The sequence below is a fragment of the Gorilla gorilla genome, chromosome 1 (genome assembly GCF_029281585.2).
Source record: "Gorilla gorilla gorilla isolate KB3781 chromosome 1, NHGRI_mGorGor1-v2.1_pri, whole genome shotgun sequence".
Classification (NCBI taxonomy): Eukaryota; Metazoa; Chordata; class Mammalia; order Primates; family Hominidae; genus Gorilla; species Gorilla gorilla.
In genome coordinates this window covers 213342133-213349643 of record NC_073224.2, presented here as the reverse complement: position 1 = coordinate 213349643, position 7511 = coordinate 213342133, and the positions used below count along the sequence as shown (strand labels likewise).

Here is a 7511-nt window from a genome sequence, read left to right as displayed (position 1 = left end):
GTGCCACTGCACCTGGCTCTTTTATTTTTTAAAATTTTCTCTCTCCCCCTTGATTTTGTGCAGTTTCATTATGATGAGATTCTTCTTCTTCTTTTTTTTTTTTGAGATGAAATTTCACTCGTCATCCAGGCTGGAGTGCAATGGCGCGATCTCGGCTCACTGCAACCTCTGCCCCCCAGGTTCAAGTGATTCTCCTGCCTCAGCCATCACAGTAGCTGGGATTCCAAGCATGCGCCACTATGCCTGGCTAATTTTTTGTATTTTTAGTAGAGAAGGGGTTTCCCCATGTTGGCCAGGCTGGTCTCGAACTTCCAACCTCAAGTGATCCACCTGCCTCGGCCTCTCAAAGTGCTGGGATTACAGGCGTGAGCCACCGTGCCCGGCTCTTCTTTTTTTTTTTTTTAATAAGGCTAGTCAAGTGGAGCAGTGGGAGTAGAGAAGGAACAAAGAAATCTGTAACTGGTTGTGATCAATTAGTTGCAAACACCACTGCACTTGGACCAGCTATCTTCTTTTTAAATATCAACCTAGGAGCAGAATAATTGGCACAAAAACTATTGTCAAAATTAATTTGACTATGTACTGGCTGATTGCTTTCTAGAATGGCTGAATTAGTCTATACTCCCATCAGGGTCCCTATATACCTCATTTTGGCTAACACTTAGCATTACTCAGATTTCTAGTTTTTGCCAATCTAATGGTATAATGTGATATATCAATGTTGTTTCTTTAAGCAGCTGTATTGAATTGACATACAATAAACTGCAAAGGGTACAATTTGATGAGTTTTGACATTTGCATACACCTGTGAAACTATCTTTACAATAAAGATTATGAGTGTATCCATCATCCCCAAAAGCTTCCTCATGCTCCTTTGATTGTTTTGGGTTTTTTTGTTTTGTTTTGTTTTCTGAGACGGAGTTTCGCTCTTGTTGCCCAGGCTGGAGTGCAATGGCGTGATCTCAGCTCACTGCAACCTCCGCCTCCCAGGGTCAAGCGATTCTCCTGCCTCAGCCTCCCGATTAGCTGGGATTACAGGCATGCACCACCACACCCAGCTAATTTTTGTATTTTTAGTAGAGATAGGGTTTCTCCATGTTGATCAGGCTGGTCTCGAACTCCCAACCTCAGGTGATCCGCCCGCCTCAGCCTCCCAAAGTGCTGGGAATTACAGGCATGAGCCACTGCGCCTGGCTTGTTTTGTGTTTTTTTGTTTTGTTTTGTTTTTTTGTTGAGACTGAGTCTTGCTCTGTCACTCGTGCTGGAGTGCAGTAGCTCTATCTTGGCTTACTACACCTCTGCCTCCCAGGCTCAAGTGATCCTACTGCCTCAGCCTTCTAAGTAGCTGGGATTACAGGTACCTGCCACTACGTCAGGCTAATTTTTATATTTTTAGTAGAGATGGGATTTCACTATGTTGGGCAGGCTGGTCTTGAATTTCTGACCTCAAGTGATCTGCTTGTCTCAGCCTCCCAAAGTGCTGGGATTACAGGCATGAGCCATCGCACCCGGGCCCTCATGCCCCTTTGAGTCTGAGCTTTTCCATCTCCAAAGTGCAGCTTAGTTGTAAGGATGTATGGTGTTAGCTTAGCTTGGGGACTGGCACACAGAAAGCACTGGGGAAATGGAGCTTATATTACTGCAAACATACAGCTGGGTAGTTAAGTATACATGCCCTAAAGCCAGACTGACTGGGTTCAAACCTTATTCATTTCCTTGGGCAAGTTATTCAAAGTCTCTGGGAATCAACTTCTCCATCTGTAAAATGGGAATGATTATATGGTACCTACCTCAAAGGGTTAAAACAGTTAATATGTGTGAACATATTTTTCTTCTTTTTCATAAGTAATTGAATGATTTTTGCTCTATTTTCTGAAATTTTGAAAATATTCATTAGCACCTTCTCTGACATGTAGGGATTTGGAACTCCAACTTGGGAGCTTCTGAATTAAGTGTAGTTTCTCAGTGGTCTCCTTGCAAATTTGGTACTATTAGGTCTCTGATGAAAGCGGTAATGGTAATTCTCAGAGTCACCACAAGAGGGAATAGAAATTTACTCTTGTGGCTTGTGAGGACAATTCAATTATATTTCTGATCTACCCACTTGGAAATAACAATTTGATATCTGAGCAACCAGCCCCTTCTTGGTATGTTACATCTGGGACTTACACAAATGACTTAGTGTTAGTGTTTTGACTATCCTGAGTCTCTGTGGTTGAGCACTACAACACACATATGAACAAAAGGATTCACAGCCTTTGGAGCATAACCTGTTTACAAGTAGCAGTAGAAGTACTAAAATAATAACAATGGCCAACATTTATTAAGTTAACACGTTTGGTGCTATTCTGTTTTCCATTAACCTATCCTATTATGATAGGTATTCTTATTATCTTATTTCCTCACTTTAAAGGTAAAAATATTGGGGTCTAGAGGTGAGGAAACTTGCCGAAGAAGACATGGCCATTAGAATGATTTATAGTTAATGAAAGGTAATTTCATAGTAGGAGAAAAAAAGAGACTATTTTAATGAAGGTTTTTTTTTTGACACAGTCTTACCCTCAAAAAACAATTAAATATATGTACTTTACTCTTAGAGAGTTTGTGTAAATAAACTAGCTTTTGTAAAAGCACCTGACAAGTTCTGACATATAGTAGGAGCTAAGGACACACTTAGTTGGATGCCTGGGGAAACTTGGAAGCCGACCCTGAGACAGGATTTCTCAGTAAGAGATGTTTGTTTGTTTGTTTGGGAGACAGTCTCACTCTGTCACCCAGGCTGGAGTGCAGTAGCACAATCATGACTCTGCAGCCAGCCTTAACTCCCAGGTCAATTGATTCTCCTGTCTTAGCCTCCCGAGTAGCTGGGACTGCAGGCGTGTGCCACCATGCCAAGCTAATTTTCTTAATTTTTGCAGAGATGAAATCTCACTGTGTTGCTCTGGTTGGTCTTGAACTTCTGGGCTCAAGTGATCCTCACCTTGGCCTTTCAAAGTGCTGGGATTACAGGCATAAGCCATCATGCCCAGCCTTTTCTTTCTCTTTTTTTTTTTGGCGGGGGTGGGGTGGGGGACAGGGTCTTAAGGAAACGCTCCAAGAAGTCAGTAGGGCATAGGAGAAGTTGAGCTGGGAAGGGAAAAAGCAAAAAGCCACGCAAAGGTGCGATTTCAGGCAAAGTCCTCGAGAGAGTAGTTTAATCCCTATTAATCCCTGAAGGAGCTCAAGAGTATAAACTCTACCCAGAGGCAAGAATGCCGGTCTTTCAGACTCTCGCATCTAATCAATCATTTGCTAGAGACTAGGGAATAGGTAAGGAACAAAACCATTCTAGTAACTTGAGGATCTTCCTCTTTTGAAGTGTCGTCTCAGGAGCTGGTTACTGGGAGCAAAAACAAACAGAAGCCAAGGGAGGATCAGGAGGAACTGGTAGAAGATCTGAGAAGATCTGGGCAGAGCGACAGTATGCAGGGTCGTGGTTTTCTCTTCTCAGAAAAACTGGGCTCAAATTCTTGCTTTGCCACTTACCAGCTGTCTGCTGTTTCCCCTTCTTCATCCATAAAGTGGTCACAGTAATTAATACCTGCCCTTACTTTCTCACAGGATCAAAAAAGATAAAATGAAACAGTGCAGAGAAAGCCCTTTGAAAGTTAAAATGCTAGGCTGGACGTGGTGGCTCATGCCTGTAATCCCAGTACTTTGGGAGGCCAAGGAGGGCGAATTGCTTGATCCCAAGGGTTCCAGAAGAGCCTGGGCAACACGGCGAAACCCCATCTCTACCAAAAATACAAAAAGTAGCTGGGTGTGGTGGTGGGTGCCTGTAGTTCTAGTTACTCAGGAGGCTGAGGTGGGAGAATTATCTGAGACCGTGAGGTCAAGGCTGTAGTGAGCTGATTGTGCCACTGCACTCCAGCCTGGGTGACAGAGTGAGACTCTGTCTCAAAAATAAGTAAATTAATTAAATTTAAACAAACAAACAACAAAAAAGTTAAAATGCTAGATAAATTCTACAGGATTTATTCCACAGACATTTACTAAACATCTACTATAAACCAGGCACAGTTCTAGGTGCTGAGATACACAATCTAGTAGGAAACTCATAACCTATTAAGGAGCTTTTTATTCTAGTGAGGGAGACAGAAAAGGAAATAGAAAATTACATGACCTTGGGATAAGTGATGTCATTAAAGTATGTTGGGGAAGGGGAGCCAGTGGCACAAAAGAGGATATGACCAGTTCTATCAGGGGGCAGAAAACCAAGAGAGATTTCCAGAGGAGCTGACATCCAGCTACCTAAAAGATGGGCATGGTTTGTCAGGTATATATGGCCAGAAAGGGTGTTTCTGGCAAGGAAAACAGCACAAGCAAAATCAAAGAGGTATAAAATAACCTGATAAATCAGGGAACTTAAATTCAACCCAGAGGCCTTGAATGTCAGGACTAGGATCTTGAACTTAATCCTACAAGAAAGTGAGAGCCGGCCAGGTGCAGTGGCTCATGGCTGTAATCCCAGCACTTTAATTCGAGACCAGCCTGGCCAACATGGTGAAACCCCATCTCTACTAAAAATACAAAAATTAGCTGGGCATGGTGGCAGGCACCTGTAATCTCAGCTACTCAGGAGGCTGAGGCAGGAGAATCACTTGAACCGGGGAGGCAAAGGATCGCGCCATTGCACAGTGCACTCCAGCCTGGGTGACAAGAGCGAGACTCAAAAAAAAAAAAAAAAGAAAGAAAGAAAGTGAGAGCCATTGAAGGATTCTGAGCTGGGGAATGGCTTGACCAATTTTGCATTGGAAAATGATTACTCTGACTGGCAGTGGTGTGAACAATGCCCTGGAGAAAGGAAGACCAGATAGGAGACAATTAGAGTGGTAGACAATGAAGGGCCCAGGGGACGCACTCATATGACTTAGATTACTGAGTGGAGAATATGCCTTTTAATAGGATTATAAATCTTACTATTATTTTGCCAAGAGTGAGGGAAAATTAAAGTTTCATATTTTCCCTATTAATCCCAAGGAAGAAACCAGGGATATGGATAAGATTAGGGAGAAACAGCCAGGCACAGTGGCTAACGTCTGTAATCCCAGCACTGTGGGAAACAGAAATGGGTGGATTACCTGAGGTTAGGAGTTCGAGGCCAGCCTAGCCAACATGTCAAAACCCCGTCTCTACTAAAAATACAAAAAAATCAGCCGGGCGTGGTGGCGCGTGCCTGTAACCCCAGCTACTCAGGAGACTGAGACAGGAGAATCGCTTGAACCTGGGGGGCGGAGGTTGCAGTGACCCGAGATCGTGCCACTGCACTGCAGCCTGGACTCTGTCTCAAACAAAACAAAACAAACAAACAAACAAAAAAGATTGGGGAAAACCTGTAGACAAAATAAAATATTAATAATAAATCAGGGCTGGGAGCAGTGGCTCACGCCTATAATCCTAGCACTTTGGGAGGCCAAGGCAGGTGGATCACCTGAGGTCAGGAGTTCAAGACCAGCCTGGCCAACATGGTGAAAACTCGTCTCTACTAAAAATACAAAAATTAGCCGGGTATGGTAGTGCGTGCCTGTAATCCCAGCTACTCGGGAGGCTGAGGTAGGAGAATTGCTTGAACCCGGGAGGCAGAGGTTGCAGTGAGCCAAGATTGCATCATTGCACTCCAGCCTGGGCAACAGAGCAAGTCTCAAAAAAATAATAATAATAATTTAAAAATAAAAAAAAATCAGCCCAGGCACAGTGGTTCATACCTGTAATCCCAGCACTTTGGGAGACCGAGGCAGAAGGATCACTTGAGCCCCGGAGATCGAGACCAGCCTGGGCAACATAGGGAGACACTATCTCTACAAAAAATACAAAAATTAGCTGAGCATAGTGGTATAGTCCCAGCTACTTGGGAGGCTGAGGTGGGAGGATCACTTGAGTCTGGGAGGTCAAGGCTGCAGTGAGCCATGATCACACCACTGCACTCCAGCTTGGACAACAGAGTGGACTCTGTCTCAACAAAATTTTTTTAATAAAAACAAAAATTAGCTGGTTGGGGTGGCGCACATCTGTGGTCCCAGCTACTTGGGAGGTTGAAGTGGGAGGATCAATTGAGCCCAGGAGTTAGAGGCTGCAATGAGCCATAATCATGCCACTGTACTCCAACTTGGGCAACAGAGCAAACCCGGTCTCAAAAAAATTAAATAAATAGAAAGTGAGGCCGGGCTTGGTGGCTCATGCCTGTAATCCCAGCACTTTGGGAGGCCGAGGCGGGTGGATCACCTGAGGTCATGAGTTCAAGACCAGCCTGGCCAACATAGTGAAATCCCGTCTCTACTAAAATAATAGCTATTATTAATAAATAATAATAATACAAAAATGAGTCTGGCATGGTGGCACGTGCCTGTAATCCCAGCTACTCTGGAGGCTGAGGCAGGAGAATCGCTGGAACCCAGGAGGTGGGGGTTGCAGTGAGCCAAGATCACACCACTGCACTCCAGCCGGGGCAACAGAGCGACACTCCATCTCAAAAAAAAAAAAAAAAAGAAAGAAAGAAAGAAAAGAAAAGAAAGAAAGAAAGTGAGATCCTTTAAAAAAATTTTTAAAGGAAGATTTTTGTTTTTCCCGTGGGAAGTTTTTCCAGAGAAGAGAACCATCTTCAGTGTTACAGCTCTTTTAGAATTTGTCTAAGAGACAAATTTCAGTGAACACTGGAAAACCTGATAGATAAATTCTAAAAGAGGTGTAACACTGAAAATTTTAACTATACCAATAACCGTAATCAACTGATGGACATCTGGGAGCAAAGCTTTCCAACATTTTGCCTCTTCTGTCTTGTTCTCTGCTGTTGTTTCTCTTTTGAACAGCAGATGGCAGGATAATCCCACAACAGGTGGTCATGATTTAATTTAATTGCAATGAGAAGAAAATTGCTTCTTTTCCCACATGTATTTCTTTCCCGAGATAAACAGTACATAGAGAATCTGCCTCTTTATTGGAAGTAAGATATGTAAGAAGGTAGCTTTTCAGCAAGGAACAGCAAGGTAACTAACATAAATTCTGAGCCTTAGATTATTACACTGTGCAAAACCAAGTTTCTGAGAAAGGAGCAAATGGAGGTTGAAAGCCAACTGTTAAAATTCCACATATTCTAGGTTTCCTCAGTTAATAATCATAAAAAGTTTATAGCCAGAAAGTCACAGAGGCCCTTCTGTTGCAATTGTTAGGGTTTAGAGTCAGTGGGAACACCCTTCTCACCCAGGGGATTTTAAAAGCTAATCCCACCTCCTCCCCACAGTCCTCTCCTCTAACGCTCATTTCCCATCTCCTCACAAAATTGCCAGGGTAATTGACTCTTAGATGAGATGAGTTTGACTTTCTACCCTGATTTTGTAACAGAAGTTCTTTTGGTGAGGTTCTTTGTTTGAAAATGCACAATAAAAATGGCTTTAGAATGACTTCAGAGGACTCTTTCTTTTTCTGGTGCCAATAACAGATTCCAAAGCAGCTATTATTCGAGGTGGGTGATAGGA

At 43.1% G+C, this 7511-nt stretch overlaps 1 non-coding gene and 1 pseudogene across 1 annotated transcript; one reads left to right on the top strand and one right to left on the bottom strand.

Moving 5' to 3' along the window:
- The first annotated feature begins 6638 nt into the window (after positions 1–6638).
- On the top strand, positions 6639–6677 carry LOC115932295 (uncharacterized; annotated as a pseudogene).
- LOC115932293 (U7 small nuclear RNA) lies at positions 6669–6732 on the bottom strand. The gene has a single exon (XR_004068587.1). It is a non-coding gene; the product is annotated as a U7 small nuclear RNA (small nuclear RNA).
- Between the last annotated feature and the right edge of the window lie 779 nt (positions 6733–7511).